The following is a 19,663-nucleotide window of genomic DNA, read 5'->3' as shown; positions in this document are numbered from 1 at the left end:
TCTAATCAATAGAAAAGGAGGGAATCCTGCCTAACTCATTTTATGAGGCCAGCATCATCCTGATACCAAAGCCTGGCAGAGACACAACAAAAAAAGAGAATTTTAGACCAATATCCCTGATGAACATCAATGCAAAAATCCTCAATAAAATACTGGCACACCAGATTCAGCAACACATCAAAAAGCTTATCCACCATGATCAAGTGGGCTTCATCCCTGGGATGCAAGGCTGGTTCAACATTCACAAATCAATAAACATAATCCAGCATATAAACAGAACCAAAGACAAGAACCACATGATTATCTCAATAGATGCAGAAAAGGCTTTTGACAAAATTCAACAGCCCTTCATGCTAAAAACGCTCAATAAATTCGGTATTGATGGAACATACCTCAAAATAATAAGAGCTATTTATGACAAACCCACAGCCAATATCATACTGAATGGGCAAAAAGTTGAAAAATTCCCTTTGAAAACTGGCACAAGACAGGGATGCCCTCTCTCACCACTCCTATTCGACATAGTGTTGGAAGTTCTGGCTAGGGCAATCAGGCAAGAGAAAGAAATCAAGGGTATTCAGTTAGGAAAAGAAGAAGTCAAATTGTCCCTGTTTGCAGATGACATGATTGTATATTTAGAAAACCCCATTGTCTCAGCCCAAAATCTCCTTAAGCTGATAAGCAACTTCAGCAAAGTCTCAGGATACAAAATTAATGTGCAAAAATCACAAGCATTCTTATACACCAGTAACAGACAAACAGAGAGCCAAATCATGAATGAACTTCCATTCACAATTGCTTCAAAGAGAATAAAATACCTAGGAATCCAACTTACAAGGGATGTCAAGGACCTCTTCAAGGAGAACTACAAACCACTGCTCAGTGAAATAAAAGAGGACACAAACAAATGGAAGAACATACCATGCTCATGGATAGGAAGAATCAATATCGTGAAAATGGCCATACTGCCCAAGGTAATTTATAGATTCAATGCCATCCCCATCAAGCTACCAATGAGTTTCTTCACAGAATTGGAAAAAACTGCTTTAAAGTTCATATGGAACCAAAAAAGAGCCCGCATCTCCAATACAATCCTAAGTCAAAAGAACAAAGCTGGAGGCATCACGCTACCTGACTTCAAACTATACTACAAGGCTACAGTAACCAAAACAGCATGGTACTGGTAACAAAACAGAGATCTAGACCAATGGAACAGAACAGAGTCCTCAGAAATAATACCACACATCTACAGCCATCTGATCTTTGACAAACCTGAGAGAAACAAGAAATGGGGAAAGGATTCCCTATTTAATAAATGGTGCTGGGAAAATTGGCTAGCCATAAGTAGAAAGCTGAAACTGGATCCTTTTCTTACTCCTTATACGAAAATTAATTCAAGATGGATTAGAGACTTAAATGTTAGACCTAATACCATAAAAATCCTAGAGGAAAACCTAGGTAGTACCATTCAGGACATAGGCATGGGCAAAGACTTCATGTCTAAAACACCAAAAGCAATGGCAACAAAAGCCAAAATTGACAAATGGGATCTAATTAAACTAAAGAGCTTCTGCGCAGCAAAAGAAACTACCATCAGAGTGAACAGGCACCCTACAGAATGGGAGAAAATTTTTGCAATCTACTCATCTGACAAAGGGCTAATATCCAGAACCTACAAAGAACTCAAACAAATTTACAAAAAAATAACAAACAACCCCATCAAAAAGTGGGCAAAGGATATGAACAGACATTTCTCAAAAGAAGACATTCATACAGCCAACAGACACATGAAAAAATGCTCATCATCACTGGCCATCAGAGAAATGCAAATCAAAACCACAATGAGATACCATCTCACACCAGTTAGAATGGTGATCATTAAAAAGTCAGGAAACAACAGGTGCTGGAAAGGATGTGGAGAAACAGGAACACTTTTACACTGTTGGTGGGATTGTAAACTAGTTCAACCATTATGGAAAACAGTATGGCGATTCCTCAAGGATCTAGAACTAGATGTACCATATGACCCAGCCATCCCATTACTGGGTATATACCCAAAGGATTATAAATCATGCTGCTATAAAGACACATGCACACGTATGTTTATTGCAGCACTATTCACAATAGCAAAGACTTGGAATCAACCCAAATGTCCATCAGTGACAGACTGTATTAAGAGAATGTGGCACATATACACCATGGAATACTATGCAGCCATAAAAAAGGATGAGTTTGTGTCCTTTGTAGGGACATGGATGCAGCTGGAAACCATCATTCTTAGCAAACTATCACAAGAACAGAAAACCAAACACCGCATGTTCTCACTCATAGGTGGGAACTGAACAATGAGATCACTTGGACTCGGGAAGAGGAACATCACACACCGGGGCCTATCATGGGGAGGGGGCAGGGGGGAGGGATTGCATTGGGAGTTATACCTGATGTAAATGATGAGTTGATGGGTGCTGACGAGTTGATGGGTGCAGCACAGCAACATGGCACAAGTATACATATGTAACAAACCTGCACGTTATGCACATGTACCCTAGAACTCAAAAGTATTAAAAAAAAAAAAAAATCTGGTCATGACCTATTATATTGATTTTGGCTAGTATGTTATAATTTACTACTTCAGAAACACCAATCTATTGCAGTCACTTCATTTAACAAATAAGAAACAAAATTCGAGAGGTAAAATAACGTGTCCAAAATCACACAGCTGTGAATAATAGATCTCAGAGCTAGAAGTCAAATCTGAGGCTTTTAATCCAGTAGCTTGTCCACCATGGTCTAATATGTATCTAAGTGTTTGTTTTGTTGATCTTAGCCTGTTTTTTCCTCAGGACAAAGTGGTTTATTTGTATCTACTAGATTGCCTATCTAGCTGAAACATTTTGAAGAGTACAAATGTCTTTTCACTAAGTGAACCACTAGATGGTAGTGTAAACTCTTCTGATGGTGAACTGTTCAACTGAGCCAGGGTGAATTCTGGTTTGTGTATTTGCACATTTATCTTATAATGCTGTAGATTGCTATTCTGTATATATAAGCTGAGCTTTATGCCTATCTTGAAGAAACTTAGGTAAATTACATTATTGTACAAGCAGGATACATTTTGTTGTTTGGTATGTCTTTTTTTCGTGTCTGTGAGAGATTTAGAAAAACAAATAAGTTTTGGTGCAGTGGCTCACACCTGTAATCCCAGCACTTTAAGAAGCTGAGGCAGGAGTATCACTTGAGTCCAGGAGCTCAAGACCAGCTTGGGCAACAATAGGGAGATCCCTGTCTCTACAAAAAATTAAAAACAAACAGGCTGGGCTCAGTGGCTCACACTCATAATCCCAGCACTTTAGGCCAAGACAGGTGAGTCACCTGAGGTCAGGAGTTCGAGACTAGCCTGGCCAACATGGTGAAACCCTGTCTCTACTAAAAATACAAAAATTAGCTGGGCATGGTGGCAGCGCGTGTAACCCTAGCTACTTGGGAGGCTGACGCAGGAGAATTTCTTTAACTCAGGAGTCAGTGGTTGCAGTGAGCCAAGATTGCACTACTGCACTCCAGCCTGGGTGACAGAGCGAGACTCTGTCTCAAAATAAAAAATAAATAACTAAATAAATAAAAATAAAAGCGAACACACACATATGTTGCCAGTATCCCCCAAGAGCCCTCTTGTTTTGTATTCAACAATTTTTTCTTTTCCAGATTCTTATTTTATAGAACTTTAAATAATCAGTTTCTGTTATTTCTACTATTCCAGGTTGAAAACTAAATTTGTTTTAGTATAGAAAGTCTATGTGGGCCCTTTCAGGTTTGAAATAAGCAAACAAAAACTCCAAACAACTTTATAATCTCCTAAGAAACACTCTGCTTTATAAGATTTGTTTTCTTTAGTTACAGCAAGGTTGGCAGCATAATCTATGCATGTACTAGGAGCTTTTGAGGGAAGTGAATATGAACACAATGCTACTTTGCAGGGGCTTCGGGGTCAGTCAGGCAGGCTGAAGAGTTGAACTCTTCCTTACAGCCTAAACCTGAAGAAAAAGGAGGAATCAGATGGTTTGTTCTTGACACATATCCTTTTATCCCTTTTCCCCTCCTCCTACTCAAATTCTCCTTTTTTATAAAAAAAGAAAAGTAGATTCAAGGACATAGGAAACAGAAAGGATAAGAAATGTGATGGTTTGGCCAGGCGCAGTGGCTCATGCCTGTAATCCCAGCACTTTGGGAAGCCAAGGCAGGGGGATCCCTTGAGCTCAGGAGTTCAAGACCAGCCTCCGCAACGTAGTGAAACCCTGTCTCTGCAAAAAATACAAAAATTAGCCAGACATGGTGATGCACGTCTGTAGTCCCAGCCACTAGGGAGGCTGAGGAGGGAGGATTGCTTGAGCCTGGGAGGTCAAGGCTGCAGTGAGTCATGAATGTGCTACTGTTCTCCAGCCTAGGCAACAGAGCAAGACCTTGTCTCAAAAATAAATAAATAAATAAATAAATAAATAAATAAATAAAAGATGGTTAAGTTTATGTGTCAATTTGGCTGAGCCACAATGCCCAGATATTTGGTCAAACATTATTCTGGATGTTTCTGTGAGGGTGTTTTTGAATGAGATTAACGTTTAAATTGGTGGAGTTTGAGTTAAGCAAATTGCCCTCCATAATGGGGGTGGGCCTTATCCAATCAGTTGAAGGCTCTAATAGAACAAAGACTGAGCAAGAAGGAACTCTGCCAGCAGACTGCCGTTGGTCTCTAATTGCAATTCCTATGTAAGTCTGCAGCCTGCTGTCTATCTCATCCAATTTTGGACTCACTAAGCCTCTATAATCATATGAACCAATTTCTTAAAATAACCCTCCCTTTCTCTCTATCATATTCTCTTGGTTCTGTTTCTCTAGAGACCCCTGACTAATACACAAAGTAAAGGGCTAGGTAAGCTAGGGGACTTCAAAATGAATAACCTAGCTTACAAATGAAAAATGGAATGAAAGCAAATGGAAAAATAATTAGTACACGACTATTCTTCCCTCCGTCCCTCTCCCACAGCTTCCACTCTGAAGCCTTGACAAATGCAGGGACTAATTCTGTTTTCTGCACTATTGTATCCTTGTTGTTCACTATAATTTTTGCCATATCCTAGGCTCTTGTAAGTATTTTTTGGCTGGATAAATGAATTGTTAGGAGTCTTAATTGTAGAACTGGGAGAAGGACTCATGCTAGTGTCACAGGAGCATGAAATTCAATGTAATTCTGATCAAAGTCTCAATTGTGTATTTAAGGTCGAAGAGCTAATTTTAAAATTCATATGTAAATGCAAAAGATCAAGAATGGACAGGCCATTTTTGAAGAAATACAGGCTGGGGGGCTTGTTATACTGGAATCCTGGATATTAAGATTTATAAAGCTACGTGTTCAAAGATAGACAAAGAGACTAATGGAATAGAATAGAGAGTAAGAAATAGATCTTTGCATATATGGAAACTTAAATCTAATCAGCAGAGAAAGAGTAGATGTTTGAATAAATGATGCCAAGGAAGTTGACTATCCATCCATGTGATAAAAATGAATTCTAGGTGCATTAAGACTTATTTTTTTATTTTTAAATATTTTTTTGAGACTGAGTCTTGTTCTATCACCCAGGCTGGAGTGCAGTGGCATGCTCTCAGCTCACTGCAACCTCCGCCTCCTGGGTTCAAGTGATTCTCCTGCCTCAGCCTCCCGAGTAGCTGGGATTACAGGCACCTGCCACCACACCTGGCTAATTTTTGTATTTTTAATAGAGATGGGGTTTCACCATGTTGGCCAGGCTGGTCTCAAACTCCTGACCTCAAGTGATCCACCTGCCTCAGCCTCCTGAAGTGATGGGATTGTAGGCGTGAGCCACTGCACCCCATGTAGGTGCATTAAGATTTAAATGTGAAAGACAAAATTATGAAATTGTTAGCAATTATACAGAAAAATATCTTAATGACTTGAAGTAGGAGAGAATTTCTTAAATAAAAGAAAAAAGGACAAACCATAAAGGAAAAGATTCGTAAATTCAATTCTATTAAGAATTTTTATTTACCAAAAGACAGCAAAGAGAATGAAAACACAGGCACAAACTGGGAAAAGGCATTTACAATTGATATAACTGATGAAAGTTCAGTACCCATGATACACACATAACTTTTATATGTCAGTTAGAAAAAGATTCAATAGGAAAATGGGCAAAATCTGGAATAGGCATTTCATAGAAGAGGAAAGCAGAACAGCCAATTAACCTGTTAAAATATTTTACCTCATTAGTAATTAAGGAAATGCAAATTAAAACCATAATATAATACCATGTTATCCCACACATAAGACTGGCAAAAATTAAATCTAACAATAAATAGTGTTGGTGAGAAGATGAAGCAAGAAGAACACATATACTTTGAGTGGGAATATAAACTGGTATAACCACTTTGGAAAAAATGTGGCATAAAAATGCTTATACCAACCATGACTCAGCAGTCCCACCCCTAGAGAAACACTTGCACATTTGCGCTAAGAGACATATGAAGGAAGTGCAGGAATGTTCATAGCAGTGCAGTTTTTAATAGCAAGAAATGGAAACCAACTCAAATGTTTATTGACAGGTATAAGCCTCCCTGTTCATGAACAAGGAGGAAGGATGTTATGACTATCCCAACTGTTATATAGTTCATGAACAGTGTCTGCCATTTCATCTAGCAGGAAAATTCAAAATAAATTATTTCTTAAACTCAAGAAATGTTAACATGGTTTATCATGTTCCTTCCTTTTCCTTCCACTTTAAAAATAATTCACAAGCCTTTAGGGATAAAGAGTACAGTGTCAACAACTGGCTATAAAAGAGGAATAATTTGCTGAATTGAATCTCTGCATTTTGGCAAGTCTAGAGTGGGAGTACACATGAAAATATTTTAAAAGGCAATTTCAAGGCTGACTTTGAAATCAGTTTGTCAGTCTCTAACTTGCATACCTACTCCATCTTCCTTTTGAAGCTGACTTACACCCTAGTAAAATGAGAACACAAAGGCCATGTGGAGGGTGTGGTCAGTTGTTTCTGCAGTGGTAACAGGCTAATGCCTGAGAGGACTACCTTTCCGTCATAGCTGAACCTACTTCAGTAATTAATGAATAGAACAGCAGTTGTAGGACTTGTTCATTTCCCATCCATCAAATCATAAGAGCTTTTCTAGTGAAGGCAGCAGTGTCAGGGTGAATATTTTCTCCATGTAGCTCACATATTTAACAGCACCCTTAAGAAAACATAATTTTACCCACATCATTAAAAGAATTGAATCTTACTCATCTTTCTTTATTTATGTTCCAGATAGAAGCTATGTTTCTATGTTTTTTAAAAGAAAGAAAGAAAACTCTGGGGGAAAACAGGGAGATGGGGAAGGGGAGGAGAGTCATGTTTCATATTCTAAAGAAAGACAATATGAGAGACATTTTAGGTTGTTACATTATGCAAAACAATAAACCCCAAGCAAACAGTGAAATATTGGAGGGGTCAGACACACGTGGCTTCTAAACCATTGTGCTTTGGGATGCTGAGCAGCAGATTCTTAAGTTATTGCACATTTTTAAAATTATGATTTCATTAAGTTATTAAAATATTTAAAAGTATAATTTCATTATTTCAGAATGGTTAAAATATAAATAGGAATGGGAGATTTGGCTGGTCTTTGTCCCTGATTCTTGGAAAAGACCTCCAAATTCTTGGAAATTTCCTGAGTGATGGACTGGATTAAGAAGCGATGGAATGTAATCCCAGCATTTTGGGAGGCCAAGGTAGGTGGATCACCTGAGGTCAGGAGTTAGAGAACAGCCTGGCCAACATGGCGAAACCCCATCTCTACTAAAAATACAAAAATTAGCCAGTCGTGGTGGTGTGCACCTGTAATCCCTGCTACTCGGGAGGCTGAGGCAAGAGAATCGCTTGAACCTGGGAGGCAGAGGTTGCAGTGAGCTGAGATCTCGCCACTGCACTCCAGCCTGGGTAACAGAGTGAGACCCTGTCATAAGATAAATAAATACATAAATAAAATAAAATAAAAATAAATAAGAATGGCAGTATCAGAGGGCTACAAATAGCAGGACATATAATGGAAGAGTTTATTGCTAATATAATTGTTTGATCAATTAGGAAAACTGATTAGAAGTTAGGGTGCTGTAAAATAATAAAAAAAATTGGGGGTTGCTTACACACAGCTTCTAAAACCCTTAGAATCTCTGGAGTCCTAAGAGTATCGGCCAGGCGCAGTGGCTCACACCTGTAATCCCAGCACCTTGGGAGTCTGAGGCGGGCGGATCACAAGGTCAAGAGATTGAGACCATCCTGGCCAACGTGGTGAAATCCTGTCTCTACTAAAAATACAAAAATTAGCCTGGTGTGGTGGCAGATGCCTGTAATCCTAGCTACTGAGGTGGTTGAGGCAGGAGAATCATTTGGAGGCAGGAGAATCACTTGAACTCAGGAGGCAGAGGTTGCAGTGAGCTGAGATCGCGCCACTGCACTGCAGCCTGATGACAGAGACTCCGTCTCAAAAAAAAAAAAAAGTATCTTTTAGGCATACATAGTGGTATAATGGATGTTGGAGATTCAGAAAGAGGAAGGATAGGGGAAGTGAGGGATGAAAAATCACTGTTTGGGTACAATGTACATTATTGGGATGATGTGTACACTAAAAACCCAGACTTCACCACTCTACAATTCGTCTGTGCAACCAAAACCAGTTGTACTCTTAAAGCCATTCAAATAAAAAATTTTAAAAATAAAGGAAATGAGACATAATATAAACAAAAAACAAAAGCGTTGTTATCGTATGTTCAAAAAGGAAGTTCCCCCACTACTTCTGGGGAAGAGAGAGGGACTGGAGATTGAGTTAGTCACCAATGGCCAATGATTTCTTCAGTCATGCCTATGTGATGAAATCTCCATAAAACCCCCTAAATGATGGAATTCTAAGAGTTTTCAGATTGGTGAACACATCGAAGTGCTGGGAGCGTGGCACTCCCAGAGAGGGTATAGAAGCTCTGCACCCTTTTCCCCATACCTTGCCCTATGCCTTTGACTGTTTCTGAGCTGTATCCTTTGTAATAAACTGGTAAGAGCAAATAAAGTGTTTTCCTGAGTTCTTTGAGTCATTCTAGCAAATTATGGAACCTGAAGAGGGGGTTGTGTGAACCCCTGAACTCACGACTTGTGTCTGAAAGTGAGGGTAGTTTTGTGGGACTGAGCCCTTAAGCCTGTAGAGTCTGATGCTACTTCTGGGTAGTTAGTGTCAGAATTGAAGTGAATTGTGTGACACTCATTTGGTATCTGGAGAGTTGGAGAACTGGTTGGTGTGAGAACCCACCCCCTCCTTCCCCCCATTTGGTGTCAGAAGTATTGTGAGTAAAAACAGTTCAGATGCAGTTTGTGCCCATCGGGTAGAGAGAAGCTGTTTGATCCATATGAGACTTGTATTTGGAACCTTGGCCTTCTTGGTCCCCTGTAACCAGAGCTGTCTGACAGTTTCCCTATAAGATAAGGGCCCTCAACAATAATAGGGAAGCAAGAAAAGGCATCTGTGATGTTAATGTGTCATATTGAAAAAAGAGGGGCCGAAAGGTAAACTAAGCATTTATCTGATTTTTTTTTTTTTTTTTTTTTGAGACAGATTCTCCGTTGCCCAGGCTGGAGTACAGTGGCACAATCTTGGAGCCTCTACCTCCCAGGTTCAAGTGATTCTCCTGTTCCAACCTCCTGAGTAGTCAGACTTACAGGCGTGAGCCACCACGCCTGGCTAATTTTTGTATTTTTAGTAGAGATGGGGTTTGCCATGTTGGCCAGGCTGGTCTTGAACTCCTGACCTCAAGTGATCAACCTGCCTTGGCCTCCCAAAGTGCTGGGATTACAGGCATGAGCCACTGTGCCCGGCCACGAACTAAGCCTTTGTCTGATTTCAATTGAGTTTATTAGAGAGTACTTCTTTGCTCTAAGGAAAATATGAAAAGATAATTAATATTCAAACACACATATTTATCAGCCTAGCATGCTAAAAAGATGTGAGCTGTGGGTCCTAGGTGGCTCAGGATAGCTGATTACAGGGACACTCCTCACAGAAGGAAGGGACAGAAGAAAATGCACAGGGACTCTTAGGAAGGTAAGTTGGGCTGGAGGTCAGAGACTGACCCATGGATCATCCATGAGTGTAAGTCACCTACCCTGGATACATGTGTAAATTTCTGGTCTCTACCTGAGTTGGAGACTGCTTTAAAGTTGTCTCAAATGGAGTCCTCTCCAGGAGAGATGCCTGCTGAGAACTCAAAAGAAGGTTCCAGCTATAGTTATATATAGTATAATGGTTCCTGGTCAGGGTGGCTGGGATTAAGAAATTCTTAAAGGTAAAGAAAATAGCAGTAGTACCTGCATGTTAAACTGGGGCTCTGGTATGCTTTATTCCAGGGGCCAGAGCTGGACCATTTTCACAGATGAAGCTCAACCAAGCTGTTTAATGCTTCCCTCATATGTTTGGAAAAGTAATAAAAGGTATGATTGGCCCCCAGGCCACTAGAAAATTAGCTGCTCACTCTGGGGTCAGTCTGACCTTCAGAGAAACTTTTCTAATTGGAACTTTGCTATGTTTTTCCAACATAGACTTAAATCAGACCCTTCCGGAAAAGAATGGTTCAAGGAATTGTTGCTATATAGTCATCAGCTGGAGTGAGGATAGATTTATTTTGTTCACTTATTACTGCATTCATTCAACAGATAATTTTTGAGTACCTACCATATTCTTATATTCTGCTGGAGCTAGGGCTAAAATGGTGAACATGACTGGTGTGATGCCTACTCTAACAGAGAAATGGACAATTATAATACCATCTAAGAAGAGTAAAGGAAGCATATTGCCATGGCAGTATACAGGAGAGGTATTCAACCAGACTGGAGAGGTAGTGAAGATGATCAGAATACTTGTGTGTGTGTATATATACTTTTTTAAAAACAGTAGTGACTATTGTACTTTTTTTTTTTTTACTGTCTCCATAGTTTTGCCTTTCCAGAATGTCATATGGTTGGAATCATATGGTATATAGCCTTTTCAGATTAGCTGCTGCTTCTTTTTCCCCTCCCCTCCCCTCCCTTCCTCTCTCCTCCCCTCCCCTCCCCTTCTCTCCCCTCCCCTCCCCCTCCCCTTCCCTCCCCTCCCCCTCCCCTTCCCTCCCCTCCCCCTCCCCCTTCCCTCCCCTCCCCCTCCCCTTCCCTCCCCCTCCCCCTCCCCCTCCCCTCCCCCTGCTCTCCCCTCCCCTCCCCTCCCCTCCCGTTCCCTTCCCTTCCCTTCCCTTCCCTTCCCTTCCCTCCCCTCCCCTTCCCTTCCCTCCCCTCCCCTTCCCTTTCCGAGATGGAGACTCGCTCTGTCGCCCAGGCTGAAGTGCAATGGTATGATCTTGGCTCACTGCAACCTCTGCCTCCTGGGTTCAAGCGATTCTCCTGCCTCAGACTCTGGAGTAGCTGGGGTTACAGGCGCTTGCTACCATGCCTGGCTAATTTTTTTGTGTTTTTAGTAGAGACAGGGTTTCACCATGTTGGCCAGGCTGGTCTTGAACTCCTGACTTCAAGCTATCCACCCACCTCGGCCTCCCAAAGTGCTGGGATTACAGATGTGAACCACCGTGCCCAGCCCAGATTGGTTTTTTACTTAGTAATATGCATTTAAGTTTCTTTCACATCTTTTTGTGGCATGATAGCTGCTTTTCTTTTAGTTCTGAATAATATTCTATTGTCTGGATGTACCGAAGTGTATTTACCCATTCATCTACCGAAGGGTTTCTTGGTTGCTTCCAAGTTTTGGCAATTATGAATAAAGCTGCTATAAACATTTGTGCAGTTTTTTGTGGGGGCTTGAGTTTCAACTGGCTTTATATTTTATATCTAGTTTACTAATCCATTTGGAGTTTATTCTTATATGTCATGTGATGTATGCATCTAATTTTATCTTTTTCTAATGGCTACTTAGTTCTCCCAGGATAACTATTAAAAAACCCATCTTTACCTTAATGATTTGAGGTGTCACCTTTATCAGATCTGAATTTCCAAATGCTCTCAAGTCTGTTCTGAGCTTTCTATTGTATTAAATTGGTGTATTTGTATATTCATGTACCAGAACCACCCTATTTTTGTTATAGAGACTTCATAGTATGATATAGCGTCTGCTCTCTTATTATTATTTACTTGCTGTCTTTTGCTTTTTGTTTTTTTTGTATTCTTCTGGCTAATTTTTTATATTTGTTTTTCCATATAAGTTGTAGCTTTTATTTTTCTTTCTTTTTTTTTTTTCGAGAAGGAGTCTTGGTCTCTCGCTCAGGCTGGAGTGCAGTGGTGTGATCTTGGCTCACTGCAACCTCTGTCTCCCAGGTTCAAGCGATTCTCATGCCTCAGCCTCCTGAGTAGCTGGGACTACAGGTATGTGCCACCATGCCTGGCTAATTTTTGTATTTTTGGTAGAGACAAGGTTTTACCATCTTGGCCAGGCTGGTCCTGAATTCCTGACCTCAGGTGATCCACCTGCCTTGGCCTCCCAAAATGCTGGGATTACATGCATGAGCCACCATGCCTGGCTAAGTTATAGTTTTAACTTGTCTGATACTATAGAAAAGCTTATTGTTATTTTTATTGAGATTTTGTTGAACTTATAAATTAAAGTAGGAAGAGCTGACAATTTAATATTTAGTTTATTTTCCAAGAACAGGCAATGTCTATTTGTTCAAGTCTACTTTGGTGTCTTTTGAAAGTATTTAAAAAATTTTCCTCGTATAGGTTTTACACATCTCATGCTAAGCTTATTAAATATTTAGTTTTCTTTGTTGTCATCACAAGTGGTATTTTCTCTAACTGGTTGTTTGTATATGTGAAGGCTGTTGATTTTTGTTTGTTAATTTTATATTCTGCTACCTTATTATATTTTAAAATGCTTAAGTTGGTTTTATTATACTTTAGGGTCATCCAGGGATACTGTTTTTCATTGGAATGTAGAAATATTTTTACTTATTCTTTACCCATTCTTATGCTCTGAAGTAATTTCTCTTGTCTAACTGCATTGACCAATATCCCTAATTAAGTATTGAATAGTAATTGAGATGGTGGGCATCCTGGTCTCTTTTCTGATCTTAATGGAAATGCTTCTAGTCTTTCCCAATTAAATAAAATATTGGTTCTAGGATAGATAGATGTAGATTTTAGGTATATATGATGTACATCAGGTTTAGGTACCAGTGCCACTTGCTTTATAAAGGGAATTGAGATGTTTTGCTTGTTTCTTAACGCTCTGGAACAATTTATAGAGCATTGGGACTATCTGCTCTTTGAAGGCTTACCAAGCCTTCCCTGGAAGACCATGTGAGCTTGATAGTTTTTGTGTAAGGAACGATTCTTTCTCTATGTTTTTTCTATGGAAAGTGGTTTGTTTAAGCTAATTATAATTTGGTAATCTGTATTTCTCTAGGAAATGATCCACTCCATCTAGTTTTTCAAATTTATTTGCATAGAGGTATGTAACAAAATAGTATCTTATAATTTTTAAAATTTCTTCTTTCAATAGTTATTTTCCCTTTGTCACTTCTTATTTTGCAGATTTGTGATTTCCTTTTTTTCTGGATCACATTAATTAGTGGCTTGTGTATTTTCTTAGTTCTTTTAAAAACCCAGGATTTTAATTTATTAATTAGGTCTACTGTAATTTTCTATTCCCTCCTCATTAATTTCTGCTTTTATTTGTGTTAGTTCCTTCCTTATGCTGCTTTTTTTTTTTTTTTTTTTGAGACAGTGTCTTGCTCTGTTACCTAGGCTGGAGTGCATAGCATGACCTTGGCTCACTGCAACCTCCACCTCCTGGGTTCAAGTGATTCTCATGTCTCAGCCTCCTGAATGGCTGGGATTACAGGCACCCACCCCCACACCTGGCTAGTTTTTGTACTTTTAGCAGAGATGGGGTTTTGCCATGTTGGCCAGTCTGGTTTCAAACTCCTGACCTCAAGTGCACCGCCCGCCTTTGTTTCCGAAAGTTTTGGGATTACAGGTGTGAGCCACTGTGCCCGGCTCTTCCTTGTGCTTTATCTTGGCTTATTTTATTGTTCTGTTTTTGCTTTTTTTTTAAGCTGAAATTTTAATTGATTTATCTTCAATCATTTATCTTCACTGATTAAAAGTATTCACTGTGCAAAGATTCTTTCCTTGGTAAAATTCTAGTTAGATTCCTTTCAGCTGTTTTTTCAAGTAGACACTGTCTTTAGGCATGTCCTCAAGAGCCCAGTTTTAGCAAGTATCCTGCTAAGTCAGCTTAGCTAGAATCCTCCACCCTCAATATTTGATTACCCTTGAATATATGATCAAATTCCTCATTCTCCACCATCTCCCAGGTAATATCTGATTACTCTGGCCTGTCGTTAGCAATATTCATTTTAGATTAGTTTAGCAAGGATTACCCTACCCTCTTAGTAATTTTCTATCTACTGACCTCCCCTCACCCCCAGCTCTGCTCCCTGACTATAAATTCCCCCTTTTCCTTATTCTTTTTGGAGCTGGGCCCAATCACCCTCCCGTACTTCAAAACCTTACTGTAGTAGTCCCTGTAACTATTGCAATAGTCCTGAATAAATTCTGCTTTACTGTTTTAACAAATGTCATGGGTAATTTTTTTTTCTTAACATCTGCTGTGGATTTTCCTCTGATGGCTGTTATTATGTATCCCACAGATTCTGATATGTAGTTGTTTTCATTGTCATTGTTTGAATATTCTATAATTTCAGTTGTATTTCTTCTTTCACCCAGAGTTGTTTAATAGTAGAAGGTTTTAATATTTCCAGGTAGAAAGACCTTTCTGATTTTATTTTTGTAAGTATTTTCTAGTTTTATCATATTGTGATCAGAGTGTTGTTTGTAATACTTCTACATTATGAAAATTAGTAGTATTTTCTTTGTGATCTAATATATGATCAGTATTTGTGTCACATAGGCTCTTGAAAAGTTGTATTCTCTATTTTGAGGTATAGGGTTCAACATAAGTCTAAAAGATATATGTTATTACATATGTTGTTTGGATTGGCTATCTCCTTACTTTTAATGTTTACTTGTTTTGTGCTGAGAGTTAGTGTTTTAAAATATTCTATTATTAGCATGTTTCTAAGTCACCTTGCAGCTCATGTAGATTTTGTTTCATAAAGTTGGTTTCTGTAGTATCTAATGCATAAATATTCTTGTTATATCTTTATCATGAATTATGACATTTAGCATTAAACATTGTAGATTTGTTAATTTTGCTGTTATTTTTGTTGTATTGAGTGTTTTACAAGATTCTTAATCTAATAATGCCCTGTCCTGTCAATACAGGACAGAAGTGGATTTTTCTCTACTTTGTTTTGGAGTTGGGGAAGGATGTGAATCCTTAGGCTATGGTTAATACTGAGTGTCAACTTGATTGGATTGAAGGATACAAAGTATTGATTCTGGATGTGTCTGTGAGGATGTTGCCAAAGGAGGTTAACATTTGAGTCAGTGGGCTGGGAAAAGCAGACCCACCCTTAATCTTGGTGGGTACAATCTAATCAGCTGCTAGCACAGCTAGAATATAAAGCAGGCAGAAAAATGTGAAAAGAGAGACTGGCCTAGCCCCGGAGCCTACATCTTTCTCCTGTGCTTGATGCTTTCTGCCCTCGAACATCAGACTCCAGGTTATTCAGTTTTGGAACTTAGACTGGCTCTCCTTGCTCCTCAGCCTACAGATGGCCTATTGTGGGACCTTGTGATCGTGTGAGTTAATACTTAATAAATTAACTCCCCTTTTTATGTATATCTATTCCATTAGTTCTGTCCCTCTAGAGAACCCTGACTAATACAGAGTTTGGTACCGGGAGTGGTTCTTGAAGAACAGAATATTAAGGATGGAGTTCTTTCATTGGTTTGGGGGTTTCTGGAGTTGGCTGCTTAATATAATTAGACCCCAAAATGCTAAGGACTCTACTTCTAATAGTATAGAGAACACTGATAGTCCTTGGCATAAATGGGTTAGAGAGTTATGCAAAATAAATACATTTGACATTCCTGATTCATCACTCATGAGAGGCAAGGAGTTTAGTGACTCTATACACAAATACCTTTGACCATATATGGAGAACCAAGGAACATAATGAAGCTGATTGGTTGCTCCTAAGTTTAGTGGACAAAGTGATGAAAGAAAATGAACTCAGGGATTCTGTCTCCTGGCTTCAGAAGCAGATACTGAGCCTCAAATCTGCTAAGATTGCCCTGAGTTGAGAATCTTATCTCCTGTAGAGAAAGAGCTCAAATTGTGGAAAAACACACAAGCTCTTATTGTGCAAGTGGCTGACCTGCAATGAAAGGTGCATGCACAGCCTCACCAGGTGTCTACTGTTAAAGTGAGGGCATTGACTGGAAAAGAATGGGAGCCTGCAACTTGGAATGGGGATGTGTGAGAGGACCCTGATGAAGTTGGAGACACTGAGTTTGTAAACTCTGATGAACCTTTTTTTCCAGAAGAAACAGCTTCCCCATCCCCAGTAGTGGCAACATCCCCTCCCCAAACCCTGCTGCAATCAACCTTTCCACCTTTGTCTGAGGAGATAAACCTTGTGCTGCCTGAGGCAACAATAATGGCCTCCCTTGAGGCACTTACCAGGCAATATGTTGATTCTCCTCAGGAACCATCCCCCAATACCCCTGTTTGCTTCTAGACGTGTAACTAAAGTTCCAGCAGGTCCCTAGAGGTGAAGCTGGGAGTGTGACTCATGAGGAGGTGAACTACACTAGAAAAAGAACTGCTTGAGTTTTCTAATTTATATAAACAGAAATCTGGAGAACAGGCATCAGAAATGGATATTAAGGGTGTGGGATAATGATGGAAGGAACATATAAGTGGATCAGGATGAATTTATTGATTTGGGCCCACTAAGTAGGGATTCTGCATTTAATGTTGCAGCTTGGAGAGTTAAAAAAGGTTCTAATAGTTTATTTGCTTGGTTAACTGAAATATGGATTAAAAGATGGCTCACTGTGAGTGAGCTGGAAATGCCTGATTTCCCTTGGTTTAATGTAGAGGAAGGGATCCAAAGGCTTAGGGAGATTCGGATGGTGGAGTGGATTGGTCACTTTAGACATACTCATCCCAGCTGAGAGGGTCCAGAAGATGCACCCTTGACCAATACCCTTTGAAATAGATTTGTGAGGGCAGTGCATGTATCTTTGAAGAGCTCTGTAATTGCTCTGCTCTGTATGTCAGATCTAACAGTGGGGACCACAGTCACTCAACTAGAAAGTTTAAATACAATGGGAATAATTGAATCCCGGGTGGCAGGGTCCAAGTCCCAGCACTCAACTGTCAAAGGCAAGCTGGGCATAGCAGAGGCAAAGTGGCAACCAGAATAGTCTGAGTGCCGTAGAGCTCTGCATTGGCTAATCATGGTGTTCCTAGAAGTGAAATTGATAGGAAGCCTACTACATTCCTACTTAATTTATATAAGCAGAAAACTTCTAGGTTGAATGGATGAATGACTAATTTGAATTCTAAAAACAGAGAATCACAGCCCCTCAGTCAATTTCCAGACTTGAGCCAGTTTACAGACCCAGAAACCCTTGAATGAAGGGGAGGCCCTGTCCCCTTGAGGAAGGACCCCACTACATTACCAACAATTTATGCAGTGAACCTTTCTCCCATCCTTCCCCAAGGAGACCTGTGGCCTTTTATCAGGGTAACTGCAAGGCCAGCAATATACTTCTACTGTCCTACCTCAGGGATATATCAACTCTCTGGCTTTGTGTCATAATGTTATTCAGAGAGACCTTGATTGTTTTTGCTTCTGTGAGATATCACACTGGTCCATTACATTGATGACATTATATTGATTGGATCCAGTGAGCAAGAAGTAGCAAACACTGGACTTACTGGTGAGACATTTGAGTGCAAGAGGATGGGAAATAAATCCAACTAAAATGCAGGGACCTTCTAGTTCAGTAAAGTTTCTAGGGGTCCAGTGGTGTGGGGCCTGTCAAGATATTCCTTCTAAGGTAAAGGATAAGTTGCTGCATTTGGCCCCTCCTACAACCAAGAAAGAGGCACAACACCTAGTGGGCCTATTTGGATTTTGGAGGCAGCACATTCCTCATTTGGGTGTGTTACTCTGGCCCATTTATCGAGTGACCCGTAAGGCTGCCAGTTTTGAGTGGGATCCAGAACAGAAGAAAGCTCTGCAACAGGTCCAGGCTGCTGTGCAAGCTGCTCTGCCACTTGGGCCATATGACCCAGCAGATCCAATGGTGCTTGAGGTGTCAGTGGCATGTAGGGCTGTTGTTTGGAGCCTTTGGCAGGTGCCCCTAGGTGAATCACAGTGAAGGCCTCTAGGATTTTGGAGCAAGGCTCTGCCATTTTCTGCAGGTAACTAGTGTCCTTTTGAGAGATAGCTCTTCACCTGTTACTGGGCTTTGGTGGAAACTGAACTTTTGACTATGGGTCATCAGGTCACCATGCAACCTGAACTGCCTGTCATGAACTGAGTGCTTTCTAACCCATCTAGCATAAAGTGGGTCGTACACAACAGCATTGTATCATCAAATGGAAGTGGTATATATGTGATAGGGCTCAAGCAGGTCCTGAAGGTGCAAGTAAGTTGCCTGAGGAAGTGGCTCAAATGCCCTTGGTCTCCATTCCTGCCACCCGGACTTCTCTCCCTCAGTCTGCAGCGATGACCTCATGGAGAGTTGCCTATTTTCAGTTGATGAGGAAGAGAAGACCAGGGCCTAGTTCACACATGATTCTGCATGATATTCAGGCACCACCCAAAAGTGGACAGCTGCAGCACTATAGCCCCTTTCTAGCACATCTCTGAAGGACAGCAGTGAAGAGACATCTTCCCAATGGGCAGAACTTTGAGCAGTGTACCTGATTGTGCACTTTGCTTGGAAGGAAAAATGGCCAGATGTATGATTATATTACTGGGCTGTAGCCAGTGGTTTGGTTGGTCAGGGACTTGGAAGAAGTGTGATTGGAAAATTGGTAACTAAGAAATTTGGGGAAGAGGTATATGGATGGACTTCTGTGAGTGGTCAAAAATTGTGAAGATATTTGTATCCCATGTGAGTGCTCACCAATGGGTGACCTCAGCAGAGGAGGGTTTTAATAAGAGGATGGGATGACCCATTCTGTGGACACCACTCAGCCTCTTTCCCCAGCCACTCCTGTTCCTGCCCAATGGGCCCATGGACAAAGTGGCCATGGTGGCAGGGTTAGAGGTTATGCATGGGCTCAGCAATGTGGACTTCCTCTCACCAGGGCTGACCTGGCTACAGCCACTGCTAAGTGCCCAATTTGCCAGCAGCAGAGACCAACACTGAGCCCTCAATGTGGCACATTACTTGGGGTGATCAACCTGGTGGCAGGTTGTTTATATTAGACTTTTTGCATCATGGAAGAGACAGAGGTTTGTCCTCACTGGAATAAACACTTCGGATAGGGGTTTACCTGCCCTGAATGCAGTGCTTCTGCCAAGACTACCGTCTGTGGACTGACGGAATGCCTTGTCCACCATCATGGTATTCCACACAGCATTGTCTCTGAACAAGTCACTCACTTTATGGGTAAAGAACTGCAGCAGTGTGCTCACGCTTAC

The 19,663-nt window shown here is 40.5% G+C and overlaps 1 long non-coding RNA gene across 1 annotated transcript in view; it reads left to right on the top strand.

Annotated features, from left to right (window-relative positions):
- The window catches only part of LOC105489147 (uncharacterized), a 143,875-nt gene that overhangs the window by 47,392 nt on the left and 76,820 nt on the right, over positions 1–19,663 (top strand). The window contains exon 4 of the long non-coding RNA XR_011612540.1: positions 10,455–10,538. This is a non-coding gene — a long non-coding RNA (uncharacterized lncRNA). The remainder of the gene's footprint in view (positions 1–10,454; positions 10,539–19,663) is intronic.

This window comes from Macaca nemestrina, chromosome 14 (genome assembly GCF_043159975.1).
Source record: "Macaca nemestrina isolate mMacNem1 chromosome 14, mMacNem.hap1, whole genome shotgun sequence".
NCBI classification, from domain to species: domain Eukaryota; kingdom Metazoa; phylum Chordata; class Mammalia; order Primates; family Cercopithecidae; genus Macaca; species Macaca nemestrina.
This window is presented reverse-complemented; position numbering and strand designations above follow the sequence as displayed.